Source organism: Salmo salar, chromosome ssa03, assembly GCF_905237065.1.
Source record: "Salmo salar chromosome ssa03, Ssal_v3.1, whole genome shotgun sequence".
In the NCBI taxonomy this organism is placed as follows: domain Eukaryota; kingdom Metazoa; phylum Chordata; class Actinopteri; order Salmoniformes; family Salmonidae; genus Salmo; species Salmo salar.
The window spans coordinates 46,460,665-46,473,618 of NC_059444.1; the positions used below are offsets into that span (position 1 = coordinate 46,460,665).

General features: G+C 43.4%; 1 long non-coding RNA gene across 1 annotated transcript; it reads left to right on the top strand.

The window, feature by feature from the left end:
• The first annotated feature begins 5,238 nt into the window (after positions 1-5,238).
• Positions 5,239-10,007, top strand: LOC106600606 (uncharacterized). The gene is made up of 3 exons (XR_001327854.2): positions 5,239-5,449; positions 9,692-9,776; positions 9,890-10,007. It is a non-coding gene; the product is annotated as an uncharacterized lncRNA (long non-coding RNA).
• Positions 10,008-12,954: the final 2,947 nt, after the last annotated feature.

Consider the following 12,954-nt stretch of genomic DNA (forward strand, 5'->3'; position numbering starts at 1 on the left):
TGATGAGCTCAGTGACTTTCAAATGTGAACTGTCATAGAATGTCACCTTTCCATCAAGTCAGATCGTCATATTTCTGCCCTGTTTGAGCTGCCATGGTCAACTGTAAGTGCTGTTATTGTGAAGTGGAAATGTCTAGGAGCAACAACGGCTCAGCCACGAAGTGGTAGGCCACACAAGCTCACAGAACGGGACCACCAAGTGCAGAAACACGTAAAAAATTGTTTGTCCTTACTACCGCAACATTAGCATGGAGAACTGTTTGTCGGGAGCTTCATGAAATGGGTTTCTATGGCCGAGCAGCCACACACAAGCCTATCATCACCATGCGCATTTCCAAGGGTCGGCTAGAGTGGTGTAAAGTTTGCCACCATTGGACTGGAGCAGTGAAAACGTATTCTCTGGAGTGTGTTTGGCAGTCCAAAGGACCAATATGGGTTTGGGGGATGCCAGGAGAATGCTACATGCCCAAATGCAAATGCCAACTGTAAGGTTTGGTGGAGAAGGAATAATGGTCTGAGGCTGTTTTTCATGGTCCGTTACTGTGGGCACCTTCGTTCCAGTGAAGGGAAATCTTCACGCTACAGCATACAATGACATTCTAGACAATTCTGTACTTCCAACTTTGTGGCAACAGGTTGGGGTAGGCCCTTTCCTGTTTCAGCATGACAATGCCCCCGTGCACAAAGCGAGGCCCATACAGAAATGGTTTGTCGAGATTGGTGTGGAAGAACTTGACTGGCCTGCACAGAGCCCTGACCTCAAACACATTGAAAATCTTTGGGATGAATTGGAACGCCAACTGCAAGCCAGGCCTAATCGCCTCACTAATGCTCTTGTGGCTGAATGGAAGCAAGTCCCCACAGAAATGGGAAAGCCTTCCCAGAAGACTGGAGGCTGTTATAGCAGCAAAGGGGGGACCAACACCATATTAATGTCCATGATTTGGGGATGAGATATTAGGCGAGCAGGTGTCCTTATACTTTTGGTCATGTATTGTATGATCACTTGATGAGGGAACAGTGGGTGCAGCCTTAAGCAGAGCACAAGCTTTTTCTGCGACTTTCTCAAATCATCAATAGCCTATATTTGCATCATGAAGCCCATAAATGTTTTGATTTCTAAGGCATTTTAAGGTCTGTATCATTCACAACTAAAATTGCCAAATAACTCTAAATCTAGCGTAAAGGACCTGTTTCAAATAATTACTTTTATGCTCAACATAGCCACTTCATATGCACACTCACTCCAGAATGGGAAACATATCCTTTCTATTTTATTCAGCTAAGTTCAATTCTTCTTACTATAAAACCATATAATATAAAATAATGGCATGTGACTTATATGCATATCTTGTCCACTAAATGAACAAGCTTACAGCATATGACATGGCATAGCCAGATAACAGAGTAGGCAAACTCATATTCTGTTCTTTCTAAAATAGATTTTCTTCAAAACAAAATAGTTTTTTAGACCTGACTAAAATAAATAATGGATTTATTGTGATGGTCTACATTAAATTAAATTTGATTTATTTGACTTTTTTTAAATGTAGACGTTCCAGCGGCTTGTATGCGTGGAATCCTGGAGATGCTAAACGTGTTACAGTGAGACCGGCAGTCTTTTGCATGACAATAAGCGTGCATGTATGTGAGAGCTGCTAATGACTTACACAAGCTACTAGCTCTCACAGTCTCACGTCAGAATTAGACGTTCATCCATGTTTCTCAAACGTAACATTTCATAGTTGTTCCAAACGTAAAAAGTGTTTAAGGTTACGCATGAACTCCACATTTTTTTAAGGTTAGGGTTAAGTATTAACTCTGAATTATTAAGGCATTAACTCTGAATGTTTTTTATTTTACTAGGAAAGTCTGTTAAAACTTGTTATGGCTAGGGGTTTCGCTAGCGGAACCTTTCCACAACATCCGTTGAAATTGCAGAGCGTGAAATACATTTTTTTAAATTAAAAATATTTAACTTTCATACATTCACAAGTGCAATACACCAAATTAAAGCCTAACTTCTTGTTAATCTAGCCACCGTGTCAGATTTCAAAAAGGCTTTACAGCGAAAGCAAACCATGCAATTATCTGAGGACAGCACCCCATCAAACAAACACATGACATTCATAATTCAACCCGCCAGGCGTGACATAAAACTCCGAAATAACGATATAATTCATGCCTTACCTTTGAAGATCTTCTTCTGTTGGCACTCCAATATGTCCCATAAGCATCATAAATGGTCCTTTTGTTCGATAAATTTCGTTGTTATATCTCCAAAATGTCCATTTATTTGGCGCGTTTTATTCAGAAAAACACCAGTTCCAATTCGCGCAGCATGACTACAAAATATCTAATAAGTTACATGTAATCTTGATCCAAACATTTCAAACAACTTTCCTAATACAACTTTAGGTATTTTTTAACGTAAATAATCAATAAAACTTAAGACGGGATAAACTGTGTTCATTACAGGACGAAAACAAAGTTGAGCGAGCTTTCAGGTCGTGTGCCCCAACCACAACAGTACACTAGACTCAACCCTCGTTCTGAACAGCAATACTTCTTCATTACTCAAAAGAAAAACATCAACCAATTTCTAAAGACTGCTGACATCCAGTGGAAGTGATAGGAACTGCAAGCAAGTGCCTTAGACATCTAGATCCACATAGAAAACCCATTGAAAACACTGTCACCTCAAAAAAAACATTTCCTGGATGGTTTGTCCCCGGGGTTTCGCCTGCCAAATAAGTTCTGTTATACAGACATAATTTTAACAGTTTTAGAAACTTCAGAGTGTTTTCTATCCAATTCTACTAATTATATGCATATTCTAGCTTCTAGGCCTGAGTAGCAGGCAGTTTACTTTGGGCACACTTTTCATCCGGATGTGAAAATACCACCCCCTATCCCAAACAGGTTTAAAGAACAAATTCTTATTTACAGTAACGGCCTACCTCGGCCAAACCCTAACCTGGACCTGGACGATGCTGGGCCAATTGTGCACCGCCCTATGGGACTCCCAATCTAGGCCGGTTGTGATACAGCCTGGAATCAAACAAGAGAATTGAACCAGGGTCTGTAGTGACGCCTCTAGCAGTGAGAATATAAAAAACTAATTTGTATTGCTGGATTTGAACATGAAACCTTTGGAATCAGAGGCAGATGCTTACACCCATCCACCATGCTTTAGCAAAACCAAAACCTACCTGAAGGTAACAGCGCTCACTGTTGCCCCTAGTGGCCAGTTTCCACGTCTCCCAACATTGGATGTCGAATACTGCATGAACAAAAAGGACTCACACTAAACACACACAGTCTCTCTTTTTCGTTTGGTAAACTAGTCTTTCTGTCCTTTCAGCAACCTCTTGTTGATGAACACTGGGAAAGCCCCCCCAGGTGACTGGCTCTGTTTGTCCTTCCCCTCCTCCACCTATCCTCTCCTGTCCTCCTCTCCTTCACCCCCCCCTCCCCCCTACCGCTCTGACGGTCATCTTCGCCTGACCAGTTCTTCTAATTTGGTTTCTAATTTTCTCTGTACCTCATCCCCTCTCCTTTCAGCTGGCTGTGGTGGGAGTAGGCCTATAACCTAGCCCAGCCCTGTGTGTGTGTGTGTGTGTGTGTGTGTGTGTGTGTGTGTGTGTGTGTGTGTGTGTGTGTGTGTGTGTGTGTGTGTGTGTGTGTGTGTGTGTGTGTAAATTCCCTTAAAGTACTCAGGGTTTTTGGTTGTGCTTTCCTAACAATGGTGTTTTAACACTGATGGTTCTTTGGGAAAATGCACGCACACAAATACTGAGAAGCCAACACACCCAATACTAAGTCAGACTGAGTGTGTGTGTGTGTGTGTGTGTGTGTGTGTGTGTGTGTGTGTGTGTGTGTGTGGCAGGCTTGCATTTGGATGTGTTTGTGTGCATTCACGCATGTCTCCGTGCGTGCGTTGTGGGTGTCGTTTAAGAAAGCAGCAGATAGATAGACACAAACACACAGTGATTAAACAGACTTAAACAGACTTAGAGCGAGAGAGGGAGAGAGCTAGATAGATAGATAGAGAGAGAGAGAGAGAGAGAGAGAGAGAGAGAGAGAGAGAGATAGAAGAGCGGGAAGAAATACTGAAAGGGGGGAAGAAACACTGAAGGGGAGGAAGAGTCAGAGAATTGACGGTAAATTGGAGGTCAGAGAGATAGATGGATAGAGAGAGAAAGAAAGAAAGATAAAATGGAGAGAGGGAGGGAGAGGGAGGGAGAAAGGGAGGGATATGGAGAGAGGGAGGGAGAGAGGGGGAAGAGAGTGGGGAGTCATGAGCTAACCCCTGCTTACCGAAGCCAGGAGAGGTATGGGGGGCAGGCTTGAGGAGGGAGATGGAACAAAGAGAAGGGGGAGTCAGAGAGCAACCAAGGACACTTGGCCTTGTCCCTGAAGAAATCAAAACATACAATATGTGTATATGCTATAATGTATACTATTGATGGCATATTATACAACATATGTTATATACTGTCTCTCTCTCTCCCTTTTTCTTCCTTCCCCAGCCTCTATGTCCAGATGGCCTCACTGCCCCTACACACACACTGCCCCCTACGAGCAAAGACTCCAACCACAGAGGGCTGAACCTGACCCCTCACACACACACACACTTCCCAAACCCATCTCCAGACCACAAACACTCACACGCATGCATGCATGCTTGTTTTGCTATCCTTGTGGGGACCAAACAACTGATTCCCATTCAAAATCCTATGTTCCCTAACTCCTAACCCTAAACCTAACCCTAAAATAGCATTTTTCCTTTTGGGAACCGGCGAAATGTCTGAATATTCCTTGTTTTACAATCCTTGTAAGGACTTCTAGATAGTTAAACAAACACACACACACACACACACACACACACACACACACACACACACACACACACACACACACACACACACACACACACACACACACACACACACACACACACACACACACACACACACACACACACACACACACACACACACACACACACCCAGGGCTAGACTATAGGCCTACTCCCACACAGCCAGCTGCAAGGAGAGGGGATGAGGTACAGAGAAAATTAGAAACCAAATTAGAGGAGCTGGTCAGGCGAAGATGAGAGGCAGAGGAGAGGGGGAATAAATGAGAGGAGGACAGGAGAGGATAGGGGGAGGAGGGGAAGGACAAGCAGAGCCAGTGACCTGGGGAGGGAGTGTCTAAGAGCTTTCCCAGCATGCATCAACAAGGAGGTTGCTGAGAAGACAGAAAGACTAGTTTACAAAATGAAAAACAGAAACTATGTGTGATTGTGTTTTAATGGGAGTCCTTCAGAATAGCCTTTTGTACAGGCAGGTCACCCGTGATGCAAGACAGTATTCAACATCCATTCATGTCTGAGTTTGTTGGGAGATGAAGTGGAAAACACTAGTGGCTACAGTGAGCGCTTCAAGTAGGTTTCATTATTATTATCATTATTATTATTATAGATCAGCTTTAATATTGCAGATAGATTGTAGCTTATATATATATACTACTGTTCAAAAGTTTGGGGTCACTTAGAAATGTCCTTGTTTTTGAAAGAAAAGCTAATTTTTTTACCATAAAAACATCAAATTGATCAGAAATACAGTGTAGACACTGTTAATGCTGTAAATGACTATTGTAGCTGTAAACAGCAGATTTTTTATGGAATATCTACATAGTCACCTTATCAGCAACCATCACTCCTGTGTTCCAATGGCACGTTGTGTGGTCAGGGTTAGACATACAGGGTTGTCCCGGGGAGGTTTTGAAAACACTCCAGGCCAGTCAATTGTTCCCAAGTAGTCCGCTTGGGCCAGTGAAAAGAATATTGTAATAATGCTATTTTTAATATAGGCTATATAATTGATTAAAAAATAAATGGATTCCCGAAGCTGCTGGTTGTTGCATCAGATCGTATTTTTATTTGGGCCAGTAGCTTTGTTGCACTAGCAGTAGCTTTGTTTGCACTGGCCCGGTGGGCGACTGTCAGTTAAGAACAAATTCTTATTTACAATGCCGGCCAAACCTGGACAACACTGGGCCAACTGTTTGCCACCCTAAGGGACTCCCAATTACGGCCAGGTGTGATACAGCTAACCTAACTAAGAAATACATTTGACGATACAATTCTCCCCCTACCCTCCTTCATGGCAAGAGTCTATTGTCCTGCTAATAGCCCATAATGGTGCTGTACATCGTGACCGGTTGGGAGTAGGCTACAGTACTACAGTAAGAGCAAAATAATCCTAACATTTCCACTCCCTAATTGCAAGATGGCAAGATGGTGTCAATAGAGATGCCAGCTTCGCTTCTGGTCCTTATGAAACTGTGCAGTATTTCGTTTTTTAATGTATTATTTCTTGCATTGTTAGCCCAGAAAACCTTAAGTGTTATTACATACAGCCAGGAAGAACTATTGGATATCAGAGAGACGTCAACTTACCAGCACAACCAGCACTACGACCAGGAATACGACTTTCCCGTAGCGGAATCTTTGTCTGCACCTCCTAGGGCATTTGAACTGATTCCAGAGGCCGACCCAAAACAAAGCCACCGGAGGAGAGGGTGCCGGAGTGGTCTTCTAGTGAGGCTTCGGATGTGCGCACACCACCCACCGCTTCCCATTATATTACTCACTAATGTCCAGTCCCTAGTTAACAAAGTCGACGAAATTAGGGCAAGAGTTGCTTTCCAAAGAGATATCCGGGATTGTAACATACTCTGTTTCACGGAAACATGGCTAAATGGGGACATGCTGTCGGAGTCCGTACAGCCAACGGGATTTTCAGTGCATCGCATCAACAGGAATAAACATCTCTCCTGTAAGAAGAAGGGCGGGGGTGTATGTTTCAGGATTAATGACTCATGGTGTAATTGTAACAACATACAAAAGTCATTTTGTTCACCTGAACTAGAATTCCTCACAATCAAGTGCAGACCGTATTATCTCCCAACAGAAGTCTCCTTGGTTATCTCCCCCTGCAAGTGGATACTAAGACGGCCATCAAGGAAGCTGGGGATTTTTCAAAGCTAATTTGAGAATAAGGCTACCTAAATTCTATCAGCATATCGATTGCTATACACGAGCGAGTAACACGCTCAACCATTGCTACTCTAACTTCCGCAATGCATACAAGGCCCTCCCCCGCCCTCCTTTTGGCAAATCCGACCATGACTCCATCTTGTTGCTCCGCTCCTATAGGCAGAAATTAAAACAGGAAGTGTCCGCCTTTAGGTCTATCCAACGGTGGTCTGACCAATCGGATTCCACGCTTCAAGATTGCTTCGATCACGTGGACTGGGATATGTTCCAGGTAGCCTCAGACAATAACATTGACATATACTCTGACTCGGTGAGCGAGTTTATAAGGAAGTGTATAGGAGATGTTGTACCCACTGTGACTATTAAAACCTTCCCTAACAAGAAACCGCGGATTGATGGCAGCATTCGCGCAAAACTGAAAACATGTACCACTGCATTTAATCATGGCAAGGCGACTGGAAACATTGCCGAATACAAACAGTGTAGTTATTCCCTCCGTAAGGCAATCAGACAAGCAAAGCGTCAGTACAGAGACAAAGTGGGGTCGCAATTCAACGGCTCAAACACGAGACGTATGTGACAGGGTCCACAGACAATCACGGATTACAAAAATAAAACCAGCCCCATTGCAGACATCAACGTTTTGCTTCCAGACAAATTAAACAACTTATTTGCGCGCTTTGAGGACAATACAGTGCCACCTACGCGGCCCGCTACCAAAGACTGTGGGCTCTCCATCGCCGTGGCCGACGTGAGTAAAACATTTAAACGTGTTAACTCTCATAAGGTTGCTGGCCCAGACGGCATCCCTAGCCACATCCTCAGAGCATGCGCAGACCAGCTGTCTGGTGTGTTTATGGACATATTCAATCAATCCCTATCCCAGTCTGCTGTCCCCACATGCTTCAAGATGGCCACCAGTGTTCATGTACCCAAGAAATCTAAGGTAACTTAACTAAACGACTATCGCCCCATAGCACTCACTTCTGTCATCATGAAGTGCTTTGAGAGACTAGTCAAGGATCATATCACCTCCACCTTACCTATCACCCTTGACCCAGTCCAATTTGCTTACCGCCCCAATAGGTCCACAGACGATGCAATCGCCGTCACACTGCACACTGCCCGATCCCATCTGGACAAAAGGAATACCTATGTAAGAATGCTGTTCATTGACTACAGCTCAGCATTCAACACCATAGTACCCTCCAAACTCATCATTAAGCTTGAGAATACCTGGGTCTCAACGCCACCCTGTGCAACTGGGTCCTGGAGTAAGAAATGACATTTCCACTCCGCTGATCCTCAACACTGGGGATCACACAAGGGTGAGTTCTCAGCCCCCTCCAGTACTTCCTGTTCACCCATGACTGCGTGGCCATGCACACCTCCAACTCAATCATCAAGTTTGCAGATGACACTACAGTGGTAGGCTTGATTACCAACAACGACGAGACAACCTACAGGGAGGAGGTGAGGGCCCTTGGAGTGTGGTGTCAGGAAAATATCTCTCTCACTCAATGTCAGCAAATCAAAATAGATGATCGTGAACTTCAGGAAACAGGAAAGGGAGCACCCTCTTATCCACATCGACGGGATAGCAGTGGAGAAGGTGGAAAATGTTATGTTCCTCTGTGTACATATCACAGACGAACTGAAATGGTCCAAGCACACAGACAGTGTGGTGAAGAAGGCGCAACAGCACCTCTTCAACCTCAGGAGGCTGAAAAAATTTGACTTGTCACCGAAAACCCTCACTAACTTTTACAGGTGCACAATTGAGAGCGTCCTGTCGGGCTGTATCACCGCCTGGTATGGCAAATGCTCCGCCCACAACCGCAGTGCTCTCCAGAGGGTGGTGCGGTCTGCACAATGCATCACCGGGGGCAAACTACCTGCCCTCCAGGACACCTACAACACCTGATTTCACAGGAAGGCAAAAAAGATAATCAAGGACAATAACCACCCGAGCCACTGCCTGTTCACACCGCTTCCATCCATAATGTGAGGTCAGTACAGGTGCATGAAAAGCTGGAACAGAGAGATTGAAAAACAGCTTCTATCTCAAGGCCATCAGATAGTTAAACAGCCACCACTAGCACAGAGAGGCGGCTGCCTACCTACAGACTTGATATCATTAGCCACTTTAATAAATGGAACATTAGTCACTTTAATAATGCCACTTTAAGAATGTTTACATATCTCGCATTACTCATCTCATAAGTATATACTGTATACTGTATCCTTCACTATCTATTGTATCTTAGCCGCTCTGTCACTGCTCATCCATATCTTTTATACTTATATATTCTTATCCCATTCCTTTACTAGATTGTGTGTATTAGGTTTTGCTGTGGAATTTGTTAAATATTAGGTTTTGTTGTGGAACCAATTCCCAAAACACTAGCAGACTTCGGGATTTGGTCACGGAGAGTGCTATTCGCAAACACTATGATCAGATGCCTGTGTTAAGCCGAACGTGAAATCCCGGGAAAATGAACAGGTACAGTAGCCTACAATACTGTAAAGTAGGCCTAATAATGCTAAGGTACATAAAATATTGTAGCCTACACCTCACGGTCTGCTATGTGTTCCACAATAATTCACTGTTGCCTCCTTTTTCAGGTATCTTTGAGGAAGAAATCATCAACAGACATGCTGGACCCCTATGTCAGAGATGTGTTTCTGGGACCACATCATTTCTTTCAAGGTAGGATTATATCAATATTTTGTTATGTTTAGGCCTATTTACAAATATATTTCTAGTATTGTACCTAATGTTAGCTGTTAGGCTAAAAGTCTTTTTTTATTCTCCAAATGCAGACAATGACTCAAAGCACACAGCCGCTCGGGATTGCATTTACATTGATCATCTCAGCAAGGTGTTACCGTGGTCGGGGAGCAACTAAAATGTAGTTTAAATAAACATCTGCATTTTGAATGTCTTTAATCTCGTTATTTTATTATATTAAAGCATAAAGATGTTGATGAAAAACCATTATGGCCAAATTGGAGATTTTCACACCTACAGCAGCCAGGCTATGAAGAGTTGCGTGTCAATTCATAAACCATGTGCCATGTAATGTCTTCCCAACTATTTTGCAATCTGTATGGCTCTCTGACATTTTGCGGTTGTATGAGGTCTTGTGTTAGAAATCTAACACTTTATAGTACTTAAGCATCGAATACATTGCAAATTGGGGGGATTTTCACACCTAAAGTAGCCGGGCTGTAAAGAGTCTATTGTCCTGCTAATAGGAAACATTGTTTGCATGATGGAATACACCTGCTACAGTACTACAGTACTACAGTACACTTGTGAAAAACAACAGCCTCCAGCTGTCAATCACTACTGTAAATAAAAACACAGCATCTTGTTTACATTCTTTATTGTAAACACAATGTCACAATTAAGTATGATTTTAGATTTTAGTCATTTAGCAGACACTCTTATCCAGAGCGACTTACAGTAGTGAATGCATACATTTCATTTTCATTTCATGCATTTTATTTTTTATTTTTTTGGACTGGCCCCCTGTGGGAATTGAACCCACAACCCTGGCGTTGCACACACCATGCTGGCGTTGCAAACATTGCTCTACCAACTGAGCCAATTACTTTTAGAGTTTGGGATTTACAAACGTGCGCTTTTCATGTCATTTTTAGTAAGTAATATGCTACAGTCCAGTTACAGCTTGTTCTGATCAAGCAGTTACAAAAAAATAAGTGTCTTTTTTTTGGGTGTGCGTGCAGGACAGAGGAATATCAATTCTTACACTATTGTTCAGGAGGAATGAAAAATGGCATGTCCATTCATAAACCATGTGCCATCAAAAATCTCTTCCCAACTATTTTGCAATCTATATGGCTTTCCGGCAATAATTACATTTAGAGGATTGGAGGATTTTAAATTGTTTGTTTAAAAAAACTAACAATATTTTGGAGATTTCATTTTCAAATAACCGAAAGTGAGCGATTGTAATCTGAATAAAGGGCAAAATAATATTTATAAAGGCCAAAATATTTATTTCTGTTTTCAGAGGGAGTGAAACCAAAAGCCCACCATGCTTATTTTTTGGGCAGCCGGCCAAACCCTCCCTTAACCCGGACGATGCTGGGCCAATTGTACGTCGCCTCATGGGTCTCCCGTCACGGCCGGCACAGGTATCGGACCAGCATCTGTAGCAACGCAGTTTGCACTGGGATGCAATGTCTTAGACTGCTGCGCCACTCGGGAGGCCCCAGCCACAAAGTTTTGAATGCTGATCAATTGCCTTGCAATACAGAGAGGTGTTGGCAAGAGTCTATCGTCCTGCTAATAGCCCATAATGGCACTGTACAACGTGGCCGATCGGGAGTAGGCTACAGTACTACAGTAAGAGCAAAATAGTCCTAACATTTCCACACCCTAATTGTAGTCTAACCAATACCCAAACGGAGATTCAGTGAAAATAAACATCTTGTTGATTTATCAAGACCAGTCCCCATGCTTGTCCTGACCTCTCAATGCTGTCTTTTCCCCCCTTCCACTTGCCTCTTCCAATAATTTTGAAAGAGTATTTTCCAGTAAGCAACAATTTGTTTACCTTCATTAGCCTACTTTGTTCCAATATTTCTGTAATTTAGTGATATTTATTCCCATAGCAATTCGTTATGGTTCCATATGGAAAATGACATGTGCAAGAGACGGTGGTAATATTTTTACTTTTAGAGACTATAATGCATGGTGTCCAGGTCAGGATAACCAAAACATTTATTCATTAAAGACTATCAGAAGAATGTTGGTTCTTATTTATTTTGATCCAAAGCCATGAATGAGAGAGTCACTCAGCTTTATGTAGGTCCTGAGGCTATATGACTGCACAATCAATTAGATAATTCAAAATCAAAAGTAACAGTCAGTATCTGGTGTGGCCACCAGCTGCATTAAGTACTGCAGTGCATCTCCTCCTCATGGACTGCACCAGATTTGCCAGTTCTTGCTGTGAGATGTGAGATTCTTCCACCAAGGCACCTGCAAGTTTCCGGACATTTCTGGGGGGAATCCGGTCTCTTCGCTGGCCATGGCAGAACACTGACATTCCTGTCTTGCAGGAAACCACGCACAGAACAAACAGTATGGCTGGTGGCATTGTCATGCTGGAGGGTCATGTCAGGATGAGCCTGCAGGAAGGGTACCACACGAGGGAGGAGGATGTCTTCCCTGTAACGCACAGCGTTGAGATTGCCTGCAATGACAACAAGCTCAGTCCAATGATGCTGTGACACACCGCCCCAGACCATGACGGACCCTCCACCTCCAAATCAATCCCGGTGAGACAAAACCGCGACTCATCAGTGAAGAGCACTTTTTGCCAGTCCTGTCTGGTCCAGCGACGGTGGGTTTGTGCCCATAGGCGATGTTGAAGCCGGTGATGTCTGGTGAGGACCTGCCTTACAACAGGCCTACAAGCCCTCAGTCCAGCCTCTCTCAGCCTATTGCGGGAAGTCTGAGCACTGATGGAGGGATTGTGCGTTCCTGCTGTAACTCAGGCAGTTGTTGTTGCCATCCTGTACCTGTCCCGCAGGTGATGTTCGGATGTACCGATCCTGTGCAGGTGTTGTTACACGTGGTCTGCCACTGCGAGGACGATCAGCTGTCCGTCCTGTCTCACTGCATCTTTCTTTTGGTGTTTTTCAGAGTCAGTAGAAAGGCCTCTTTAGTGTCCTAAGTTTTCATAACTGTGACCTTAATTGCCTACCGTCTGTAAGCTGTTGGTGTCTTAACGACCATTGCACAGGGGCATGTTCATTAATTGTTTATGGTTCATTGAACAAGCATGGGAAACAATGTTTAAACCCTTTACAATGAAGATCTGTGAAGTTATTTGGATTTTTACGAATTTTCT